Source organism: Anser cygnoides, chromosome 1 (assembly GCF_040182565.1).
Source record: "Anser cygnoides isolate HZ-2024a breed goose chromosome 1, Taihu_goose_T2T_genome, whole genome shotgun sequence".
NCBI classification, from domain to species: domain Eukaryota; kingdom Metazoa; phylum Chordata; class Aves; order Anseriformes; family Anatidae; genus Anser; species Anser cygnoides.
The window spans coordinates 19,109,944-19,122,685 of record NC_089873.1 but is presented as its reverse complement, the minus strand read 5'-3'; the positions used below and the strand labels follow the sequence as shown (position 1 = coordinate 19,122,685).

The 12,742-nt window shown below is 33.2% G+C and overlaps 1 long non-coding RNA gene across 1 annotated transcript in view; it reads right to left on the bottom strand.

Annotated features, from left to right (window-relative positions):
• Nucleotides 1-176: 176 nt before the first annotated feature.
• Nucleotides 177-12,742, bottom strand: part of LOC106048028 (uncharacterized) — a 71,414-nt gene continuing 58,848 nt past the window's right edge. The window contains exons 6-7 of the long non-coding RNA XR_010828489.1: nt 10,657-10,712; nt 177-313 (exon numbers count right to left, since the gene is read on the bottom strand). This is a non-coding gene — a long non-coding RNA (uncharacterized lncRNA). The remainder of the gene's footprint in view (nt 314-10,656; nt 10,713-12,742) is intronic.

The following is a 12,742-nucleotide window of genomic DNA, read 5'->3' as shown; positions in this document are numbered from 1 at the left end:
AATATGTAACAGTCAGTAGTACTCCATTGCTATACTACCACCTTGTTGATAAGATACACTAGTAAAGATGTATTCAAGATTTGACTTTGTTATATGTCAGTTTCAAATCATTTTCTATCGCATTATCAGAGTTTCTACACATAACAAATATAAAGCCTTATGCATACCTACATGATTTTTAACATAATGTAGTTAGGCAGGGGGGTTGGACTAGATGATCTGAAGAGGTCCTTTCCAATATCAACCATTCTGTGATTCTACGATTCTGTGATTCTGTGATTTATACACCTCACTTGGAATAAATCTTATTAAACTAAAAACAAAGAAACAAAAAATCATTTACAGTGAATTCCCAGTTTATTAAAACAAAATTGTTTTACTCAGCACATAGTTACTTCATAGCTACAAACATGGTGGATATTCTCAAAGGTCAAAAAGGAGAAATTACATAAGAGTTAACGAACAATATTTTACATGGAGAATGACTGTGAGATTTTCAGGTGTTTTTATGGCCTCAAATATTTCTATTAAAGTAATGGCAAAGAAAAAAAAAAAAGAATTAGAAGGAAGAAGGAAAAATAAAGGATGATGCTGTCGAGAAATGAGAGTTGTAAAGAGTAGATGCTCAACATCTAGACATTCTTGCAAATGTATTATCTTTAATAAAACTTGTTGATGTAATAATAGTTACAAATAAGATAACGTGAAATAACAATGTGGTTGTGAATGCAGTTTTCATTTCAGATTTACTTTCCCATGTACTCCTTCAAAGGTGTTTTATACTATTTTCATCACTAGACAGTATGTGAGCAGTGTTAGGAGTGATTTAGAAATCATTGTGGCTGTTTTGTTAGTTTGTATGGCATGGTTTTGTGACTCTACTGCTCTGGTCTTATGCTCTGCTTGTGTTTTAGTACTATGGTACATAAATGAATATAATAGTATAAAGATATAAATGACATGAAGTCATAAACACAGGTGTCCTCAATATTCTTCTTCCCAGTAAAAATTTTAATACTACACTGTGCTGTTATTTTCACAAAAACATTGTTTTTCATTAGTTGACCAATCTGAAAGTAATGTATCATTTTTAAGCCAGTATTTAGGAAACTGAGATATAAAGTTGCCAGGTTACACTTAAGATATGTATTGTTGTCACTGAATGCAATAGAAACAATTCTTTGCATTAATTTTCAATTTATCGCATTTCCAAATCAAAACATGAAGTTAACAAATTGTGTTCCTTTTCTCTGGAAAAAATAAATAAATTGCTAAATCATATTATTCCAGTTAAGTACAGTGTCATCAATTTATTAAGTTACCATTGCATATGTCACTAGGGCCTCTACCGAATGTGACAGTTACATTTTGCTTTTCTAGTTGACTGTTTTTTCCACAGCCCATGAAACAGCTATAGCATTTGCTGATTAGCAAGCAAATATTAAATAAATGCTCTAAGATAGTGCCTAATTGGGAATGAGTGAACAAAGTCAGCTGAAACTGAATCTAAGAAAAGCATGTTCATAGTGGCTTGATCAGCCGTGCTTGTTAATTCTAATCCTGACTAGATCATTTATTTCTGGAAGTTTTAGTAATAGCCGATAGTAATTATTCCACAGTGAAGGAGAGTGCAAGGGGTCAGTTTCTCATTAAAAAAGGGAAAATTAAACATATCAGATTTAAAACAGTTTTTCACCTTTTATTTAGCATTATTTTGGAGAATCCACTTCCACTAATCACAAGTAATTTATGTAGAAAAAAAAGATGATTTTTATCCTTTTTAGACAAAGAATGCTTTCATCAGGTTTTCATGCAATGTCTTCATGAAATAATGCATTCTCAATACCTGATGAAATACCATATGAAAATCTCTTTTAGGATACACCATGATCAAAAATACTTTAACGTTAGCACTATTTAGGAAAAAATAGTTCCTTTCACCATAGCTGCTTCTAGACCAGAGAGCAGGTTCCATATCACAAAAATATTATTATTATTATTATTTCTATCGAGGTGAAGTTATGCAATAAAAGTATTGATCATCTTGTCTATTATGGGTCAATAGAGTGAAATATTAACCAGAAAGCTACTTTAATACAGTTTCAGTTTATTTATTAGAATTCAATGAATTAATTTAGTCACAATTCATAACTCTTAAGTAAATTTACTAAGGATTAAACCAAATGATTCATATATACATCACTGAATATTTAATATCTAGTTCCATGTAATTGTATAGTTATGACTTCATTAAGAGACAGACAGTAGATGCAGAGTGGAACGGTTCTTATATATTTTTAGAGATGAGTACCATAGTCCTTTTCCTTTTGTGAACTAAGGTAGGATCTAAGGATTTTCCCTATCATAGGTATAGTTTGATGTGTAAATACACAGCAAATACCTTTAAAATTCATTCTTTTTCATGTAGAAAAACATAAATATTCAGAGATTTGGTTTTAATTTAATATCAGGATTGCCATATTCCTTTCCATAAGATTAAAAGAAATTTTGGGGTGATTATGTCCAGACATAAGACAAATTAAAGCAGATAATATCCAGTGCAATTACTCGATGAAAAACAGACAAAGAAAAAAAAAAAAAAGAGCTAAGCCCACATAGGGTCCAGTTCTGTGTAATGACAGACATATATGCATTCAGAGCAATTTGTTCACATAAAAGCAATCACCAGCTGTCAATTCTGACTAAAATTTGACATTTATAAAAAACTTACAGTGGGAATAACTTTGAATCTGTAAAAATGAAAGTGAATATTATTGTTGTTGTTGTTACAGTTTTTAGAATTATTTGGATAGGAAATAAACAATTCCTATTTAATCAACTTGTAAAAATACAACAAAAACAATTAAATTAAAATTAGCTTAAAATTTTCGATGGGTAGGATTTCATGAAAAGTTGTATTGACAAAGTAAATCAAAATTGCAAAATTTAAGCTCTCAGTGATGTCCACTCACTGAGAGTGATACTCAGTAATATTGTAATTGAAAACTTGCATCTGGAAGGAAAGTAAATACTTGGTTTGTCTTTTTGAAATACAGAAATAGTAATTCCCCCTTCTGGTACTCATAAAAGCATAATAATGCATGTCCAGAAGTCCTCTATATTTTGTATGACTTAGATGTTAAGAGCTCTCTACTAATTAAAATGCTGAAAAACTCTGACTTAGATATAAGACCATGAATAACTGTGGCAGTTACCCAATTGCACCTTGCCAGTTCACCATTTAATTTCAGCTGTGAATACCATTTTATAAATTGATAGTTTTTCTTCTAGCTGAAAATAAATGCATAATGAGTATTTTTATAGCTATTTACTACTTTAATTTTCAGTATTCAGTGTTTTTTCATCTGAAGTTCAGTGACATGTGACCTAACGTATTAAACAAATCACCTATAATATATGGTGAAATATTTATCCTAAGTTTCTTTCTACAATGATGTATAGGTATATTAATTTATGGAAACATTAATGGTGAGTCAGATCTTTGAGCTTATATCCTGATATTGTGTCAATTGTTTTGACTTCACTGAATCTTTTTATTTTTGTTATTATTTTATTATTATTATTTGACCTGAGTAAAGGTTTTGCAGATAAATTGGAAAAAAAATAAATAAAATAAAATAAAAATAAAAAAAGAACAAAATCATGGTTGCTCTACAATTCCAAAATCAAATAGTTGAATATGAGAATGAAATAAATTGCACTCCTATGCAGTGCCAAGTGCAACACATATTTTTATATATTTCCAGCCTTACATTCCTGTCTCATTTCAGTCAAATATTCCAGATCCTTTTCAGTAAAGAATTCTGAGAATGCTTTCACATCACCATAAATTATTTCTAAATTGTACTTCAGTGAAAGTAGAAAGAGGTCCAGCTCACTTATAATTCATATCTTAAAACACTGCTTTTGCTCTTTGCCAACACAGGTTGAATATGGTTAAACACTTAAAACACAAATAGATTATCAAGAAGTGCGCATATGTCCAGGACTTTGAGAAACAACTGAAAGGTTATTGTTAGTTTATATTGACTGCAGTATATCTCATAGCTTAATCTTTCTTTAGCTATCACCTTTCTACAACATTTTGTAGTGCTTCCACAGAGAATGATGCAGTACTGAACGGAGCAATGTAATTTGACCAACAAAACACAATTCTGCAGCACATACTCAGACATTTAGTGCTATTCAAAAACTCACTGTTATTTAAAAATTTACAGGGAACTAGCAGTTATGAATTTACAGCAAAAAAAAAAAAATATTGGAGATCCATGCTCTGCTAAACAACGTCAAGTGTGTAAAATCATGTCCAAGGAGTCACCCTCTTTAGAGATCCTCAAAAGCCATCTGGATGTGATTCTGTGCAATCTGCTCTAGGTGTTCCTGCTTGAGCATTGGGGTTGGACCACATGACCTCCAAAGATCCCTTCCAAACTCAACCATTCTGTGATGATGTAACTACAACTATGATCAGGCAAATGAAACTATAGATGGCTACTTTAAGATGAGCTAAATATCTCACAAAGATTCATCGACTATATTAATGCCCATGTTTTTAACATCTCCATGGCAAGAACGAAGACACTTTGTGCTAAGGCATCTCATGCACACACAGATGCCTTCATGCAGGCCTATATGTACATGCATTTGAAGGTAGTTTAACTTCCAAGTACAATAACTTCAGGTATTTTTGTCCCTTACACAAAAATTATTGGTGGAGGTTTACTCATTTCATCTTTCATTTTTGTCTTTTTTTTTTTTTATTGGATAATTACTGCCCCTAAGGCAGGATTATACAATAGAAAGTAACATTTGAATTAATCTAATGTTTACTGGTTCCAAGTCTGCTTTAAGATTTTTCATATTTTTTTCCTCTTATGGGAGAGAGCTACAGTTTATATGGCATGTACAACTGAAAAAGATCCAGAATGTGGAGAGACAGTGAGTTTCAGAACTACAAGTCCTTCTTAGGATTTGTTCAGTACAGAGAAACAATGGAAAAAGTTATCACAAAATTTGTAGTCAATTGAAGGTACTGTAATAGATTTTTGTTAATTCAAAACAAAACAAAACTAACCAACAAAAGTCTCCCTTTATTCACGCTGCTTGGGTTGACTTTCCCATTAGAAGAAGAATGACAAATAAATGAGTTGTTGAGGTTTCCTCATACTAAACAATGAATTCCAAAAGGGGATATAGTTGGAGGTATTTGAAGGTTATCAGGCCACTATAGATATTATGATGGATTTTTATAGATATTATGATGGATTTTATAATCAGAGTCCTAGAAAAGAATTGCATCTAAACAAAGTGACTAACAAAAATAAAATAATATAAAATGTTCAAAGGCTGATTTAAAATGGGTAATCATGATTGCCCCTAATTTCCACTGGAGTCAGTGGAACCCACCATTCAGATCATATCGATAGAATTTCCATTGTAATGCAAGAGTTAAAGATAAACAGATGAAAAATAATAATAATAATAAATAAATCTGTTCACAACAATGATCCTGTGTACTAAAAATAAATGAATTCAAAGCAATACTCAGGAGACATGCATATTACCATAGCTAACACACCATCTCATTTTCCTCTTCCCTAGTTTTCCAGAAAAAAAATGCATATTAATAAGGAGATTTTTTGCAAGGGGACACACATTTTTTGCTAATGAAGCAAGTCAGCAGAGTAACAGAGATGGAAAAAGGGTAATTGGATCTTACTTGAAAACCTTCAGCTTGAGTTGTGGTCTAGAACGGACAGAATAGAATCTGTCAATATTTACACATATTTATTGTTATGCTATGTATGTTCAGAATGACACACATTTTTCTACCATAATAAAACAAAATGTCCAGTGTTATTACCCTATTTTGAACTTTTTGTGTGTTTAAAATACAAGAAGATTTTTTTTAAAAACAGCATAAAATTTACAATTAACTGCAAATTCTTGCCTGTTTTTGTTAAAAACAAACAGATAATTAAAAAAAAAAAAAGCTCATTATCCTTTACATAAGTAAAACAACATCTAGTAAAGCTAGGAAAGACATGTTCTGCATGCTTAGAGAATGCATTTTGCTTATTTTTCTAGTGTGAAAAACAATCTGCAGCCAATAACACAGGCTCAGGCAAATATCTCAGTGAAGTAGCATTTTTATTTGTGATTGCGATGGTGGGTGTCCTGCAAGCAGAAGTGCACAGCAGAATTGTATCATAGCCCTATATCCCCTATTACCTGATGAGTACTACAGGTTCACAACCTACCCGATGCTTGTTACAATGCTCTGTATGTACAACATTATTTGACCAAACTTGAATTTCTCTCTCTTTTTTTTTTTTTTTTTTTTTTTTCAGGGCGGGGTGGAAGGGTGTGGGGACAGGATCGACGGGGACTGGAGGATCATTTCGTAGCTGGATCATTTCATAGGGACTTGACTCATCATTTCATAGCTTCCTGTTCTTGCTGATTCCACAACTGCTTGTCTTATTTTTCTCAGCCATCTTCCTTATTTTGGGACAGTGGGACTTTCCACTGACCCCTTATCTGCTTAACATATCCCACACTGTTATGCCTGTGCAATCACTTTTGAATATGCAAGGTTAGTGGAATTTTCCTCTGCAAAAAAACAACTTTAATTCTTACACTAGTACCCAGATGTGGTTTAACACTGGTAGGTAGCGTCAGACAGCCACTCTGTCATTCTCTTCCCCTGCTCCAGTGTAGGGTCCTTCCCACAGGATGCAGTCCTTCATGGACTAATCCAGTGTGGGTTCTTCCCATGGGCTGCAGTTCTTCAATAATTGTTCCAATATGGGTCTGTACCAGGCACTTCAGGCACTAAATTCTCAAAAGTACCTACTCGGAGTCGTGGAGATATATCCAGGAGAGAAACTGAGACCTTATCTTTGCTAGATCTTCCTGACTGGCCTGTTTTGCATATGTCAAGATTAAAAAAAAAAAAAAGCAGAAAAAAGAACCTCATCAGAAAGTAGCTAACGTGTTTTTTTATAGTAAATTTTGTTAACAGCACTGTAATTTCATTTTTATTTCTCCCTAGATCTGCTCCAGAAAGAAAGAAAAAACTTTTAAATATTTTTATTTTTGATTTTCAGCTGTTAAAATATTTTATACTATTGCTTTCAAGTCATTAAGAGATATATTACATAGTATGTAAATATAACTAGATTCTGATCTCTGTTACATCTGTAAAATAAATAATATAAGATTGCCTTACAAAACAAGCAAGAGTACAAGCACAAGCACACTTGGCCTGTTCAGCCTGGAAAAGAGGAGGCTGATGGGGGGACCTCATCGCAGTCTACAACTTCCTTGCGAGGGGGAGTGGAGAGGCAGGTGACCTATTCTCTGTTATCACCAGTGACAGGACCCGTGGGAACGGTGTGAAGCTGAGGCAGGGGAAGTTTAGGCTGGACATCAGGAAGAGGTTCTTCACCGAGAGGGTGGTCACACACTGGAACAGGCTCCCCAGTGAAGTAGTCACTGCACCAAACCTGTCTGAATTTAAGAAGAGATTGGACTGTGCACTTAGTCATGTGGTCTAAACTTTTGGGCAGACCTGTGCGGTGCCAGGAGTTGGACTTGATGATCCTTATGGGTCCCTTCCAACTCGGGATATTCTATGATTCTATGATTCTATAAGATGTAAAAATGATTGATAATTGGAGCTTATGAGAACATACAACTAAGGGGAATAGAGATAAACAAAAATTAATCAGATGTTTGTGAGGAAGAGCAAAATAAATCTTTATAGATTATTCTTCTCCATCAGACAGGTATAATTGTATTGTTTCAAAACTTGCTTATCAATTCAGTTCACAAATTTGTTAAGGTCTTTGGAAGCACGTGCTTTGCAGTTATGAGCCATCTCCATGAGCCTATGCAATGCAGTCATTTGAGAATATCACTTAAAAATAATCTCTAATTCCAGCTCTGTGTATGGGGTATTTACTGCTTGTAATACAGAATGTAAGGAGGAATCTAAAGGTCATTTCATTATATTTTCCTCCAAACTTTCCAGAAGAAAATAAAAAAAAATACATCTTTCAAGACTTTTGACTATTAAACTTAAAATGTTGCAATCCTAAGGGTCCTTCTTCTTTCAATATATCTATTAAAAAGGCTAACACCATTTCTCCCTCCTTACAGAGGAGCAAAACTGTTCTTTATTTCCAAAGCATTTTGCAACCTTTCTATAAAATAAGTCAAGAGAGCAGGTTGCCCCATAGGAAGGCATAACAGTTGTCTTGACAGGGTTATTCACTGTAAAACACTTGCTGCCTAATTTACTACTGGCTACAGTTTTGAAGGGAAAATGCTGAGTATGCTAAGGGAGAACACGTTGTAAATTCATATCTTATCTCTATCAGCTGTTTTTGCTGATCATGGCCAGCTGGCTAAACACCTATAAACCCTGTTCAGTAAAAGTGCTTGAAAGAGTGGATCTGAAGGATGAAAAATATGTTTATGATATCTTTCTGCTGTCAAAAATGGTGCTGAGTGTATCTGAAGAAGGCAGATGATGAATCAGTGACTCAGGCTAAGAGAAGGACATGAAGAAGCTTGACAATTCTGTCAACTGGCTCTTGGTGGAAAGCAATTAGGTTATGATGAATAAGAGGAATAAATCATGCAGAAACTGTGGACATTTAATTACAGGAAATAATACAAAGTTGGGACAAACTTTCAAAGGAGAAACACAGATTGTAAAAGAAAAATGAGATGGCAGAGGGGAAGAACACGACTATTCACTGAAAATACTCCGAATTAATTTAATTCCTTCTTCCCTTCTTCCTCCTTCCTCTCTCCCTTCTCTCTTTTCCCTTTCCTCCATCCCCAACTTAATTTAAATTTTATTATAGAGTAGCTATCATGTCCTCCATCTCAGAAAGGAAGTACTGAGAAATACTCCTCTAACGACAGGAGTTCAGGAAGATCAAGGCCTCTGTAGCTTGGGAGACAAGAGAAACAAGAATAATGAAAATGTGGTGGGAGATAAGTATAGGCTCAAATAGACAAGGTAGCACTCAGGAGAGCAGGACATGTCACTTCATCTACCTCTGAGAGGGTATGAAGAAAGTGTAGGACATAGAAATTTCAGCATCAGGCAGCTGTCCTCTTTCCCTAGTTTGTCCTCAAATGCAGCAGGAATAGGCATAGTGTTTAAGGGTCAGAGCTAAAGACAGGCTGATTTTAGTTGTTTGTGTGTGTGCATGTGTTTTCAATAGAAGGGAACCAGGAGCAAGACTGTCATTCTCAATCATATCTAAAGCCTGATTTGCTACTTATGCTTCAAGTAAATTTTGCAGAAATTACTCAATCAAATACATAATGCTTTAGACGTTTGATTTAAGTATTTTGAATAATTTCTCTGGAGTTTCCACATTCTCTTTTTTGTTTGTTTGTTTTCCATTGACTAAACAGAAATATGTTCTTCTACTTAACCTCTGAATTACAGTTACCCTGGTTAGCTGAATTAGCCTAAAAATAAAGCTGTGTGTAGCATTGTATTTTCAGTATTAAAAGGAGAATGTGACAAAACTGAACTCAACACTACTCATATTCTACTGTTGTGGAAAAAGGTGTGGTTTTGGTTTTGTTTGTTTCTTTGATTTTTTTTTTCACTTTCACTTTATTTATTTAACAGAGACAAGTTTTACTTGTCAACTCAATAGTAAAACATAAGGAAACCGTCTTTCTGACTGTCAAGAAAGAAGTGTCACATTAGGGAATTTCCAGTGTATTAGTGGTTTTTCTCTCTTAAATAAGATCTTTCCCCATTAAAAGTTTCAGTTCTCATTATTTTCTTGGAGTATTAACAAGCTACTAAAAAGCTGCTTTATAAGTAGGATTCCTATCCTGTAAAACAAGTATTCCACCTGTAAAACAAGTATTCCCTGTCTTGTGGCAAGGACAAGAACTGGTATTGAGATTTTGTTTGACTCTAAGTTTCTCTTTTACCTTTCTGTTAAACCTTCTTGAAGAAATTCTAGAAAAGATGTTATCTAGAGTACCATCAGAGAAGAGATGACACAAAGCAGCAAGGAATAAATAGATGCTTAGTATACAGATATATAAAATGGAATATAAGATATATATTAATTCATTGAAGATAGAAAAAGTGTTACAAGGATCTCCTTTGAGTTTACATACAGTTGTTTACCTATAAGCATAAAGTCTATACAGTGTAGATTCAGACTGTACATAAAGAAGGGAAAATGGACCCTGTAAATAATGGAAGTGATTGCAAAAAAAGAAACATAAAATATTTAAATAAAATACTTTAGGTTTGAGTGCAGGTTAAGTATTCCTGGAATAATTGCATACTTACCTAAAGCAACTGCCTGTTGCTTTACAGAGGAAGAGACTCCAAAACATTGAATTAACTGATTTTCTCCATTTAAAACTAATTTTTCATATGACTTTCCACTTGGTGACTTTTGTGCATGTGAATTCATATTACTGATTGGATCTTCTACTTATCTCCAGCAAAATCTCTAGAAAAAAGCAATCCATTCTGCCACTTTCCCAAGAGAAATTGTGTTGGGTAATAAGGATTAGGTACCACTAACATCTGTACTAACTGATAAAGACTGAAATAAGGCATGGATATTTACTTACCTGTTCACATCTGTGTTTGGTGCCTGTCTCCTTTTGGAATAAAATTAATCTCCTCTCTAGTAAAAAAAAAAAAAAAAAAAAAATAATAATAATAATAATAAAGGGTTTACCAACCAAAATCATAGTGGCAATGGTTTCTCTTCTCTTACTGTAATCTGCTATGCTAATCTTCCTCTATGGAAACAAAGAGACAGTGTACTATACTAAAAAATATGTTTCACAACTTTACTTCAGAAAAGCTGTAGTGACTAGAAGTAATCCAAGACTAAGAAATTTATTTACCTTATTCAAATCCATTAACCATTATACCATAAGCAACTTGCATAGGACACTGGTGCTAGTCCAGTTTCAAATGTAAATAGGTAAAACTCTTGGAGGGATGGGGGGAGGTGGGAAGGTATGCATATATATGTAGTTATACAGTTAGTTTGAAGGACCTGAGCCTGAGCTTAGAGAGATTAATTCTTAACAGATATTTTTGGCAGGTTTTATTTTTATTTTTAAGTGTTAATTCATTAATTTCTGCACAGATAACTGGTTTTGAATATAACCTGTGAAGCATAATGTATGCGTGTACATTCAATACACAATAAATTAGGTTTCAAGGGCATTAATCACCTGTATTTCTCATCAACACATAAGTAGGTTGTATTCAGTACAGTACCTTTTGTTCAGGGAAGATAGCAGTAACAGAAGCAACTGTCAGAAACTGATAATGATTCAAACTGTGCTATCATGAAATGGAAACAGTCCAGCAAAAACTAACAGAATCAGAGACTGACTGAAGTGATGTTGCAATTCAAGCTGAAAAGATTGAAGAAGATTAATAAATCTATCATATTGATATTTACTGTAAATTAAAGAAATAGTTTGAATTTCTTGTAGGGTATTAGCATTTTTCTGTTGATAAAATGAGCACAGCCAATACATATATCAATGGCTACATCTCTTGGGAATACACATCTGCATTTCCCACTGGATGCCACTGTTTGATAAAATTTAGCAAAATAAAAACATGGAAAAATCTGAAATAAGACATTAATTTATGTTAAAACCTGGATTGCAGAAAACATATGAAGCATATTTTATTAAAATGACTGCAGCACAATTGTTATGGTTTCAGTATGGATTACATAAAATAAAAGATTGTCTGAAGAAATTAAAAAAAAAGAAAACTTTATGAGGTGGATTTACAAAAACAAAGGCAGGATAGGAGAATAAAACAAGTTACTGATGTATATAAACAGAACATACTTGTTGAATACCACAGATAAATATTTCAAGACCATTTTGTGTGTAAGTCTGTAATTTGAAATTTGCTAATGAAGATTTGCCACTAAAATTAGAATATTTCACAGCTGGAACATTAAGTACTTTTTCTTCTTCTTCTTTTTAATAAAACTACCTTAGCTTGAAGAGTTTCATTTACTTCTACAGACTTATAGTCTAGTTTTATTTTCACTGGAATCAATGGTTTTTTCACCACTCACTTTCAGGGAAGGTGCTCAGATCAACATGAGTATTTTTGAACGTCTGACTCCGTGAAGCAGCATGGTTCAAATGACAGCAGTAATTTTTGAACAATGACAGATGTTTTAGTACAAAATAAGAAATGGTCTCTAAAATCTGGGTTCTCAAAATGCAAGACAAGATTATATGATAAGAATAAGAACATACCAAATAAGAACTAGAGATATGAGGGGCAGTGAAAAAGCAAACAGTGCAAGTAAAATGAACTCGGTTTTAAGAGATTATGTCAAAATACCAGGTTTTATAAGAAATTTTAAAAGAAACATAGGAAGAAAGAATGGTGACAATATTGTAAATCTACTGTTTTGTCTAGATTCCCATACACTCATCATTTGTATGGCATTTGAAACTCTGCTCTTTTTCTTTTTTTTTTTTTTTTTCTATAACATGAAGTTTCACATGAATTCTGACAACACAACATTGGTTAATGTAAATGTTTCATATGAATTTTTGAAATCTCTAAGTACATTCCAAAAAAATGTACCACAGCTAAGTATTCAGTTATCTTACAAGGATAGAATATGATATACATATATGAACATATATGTTTATTTTT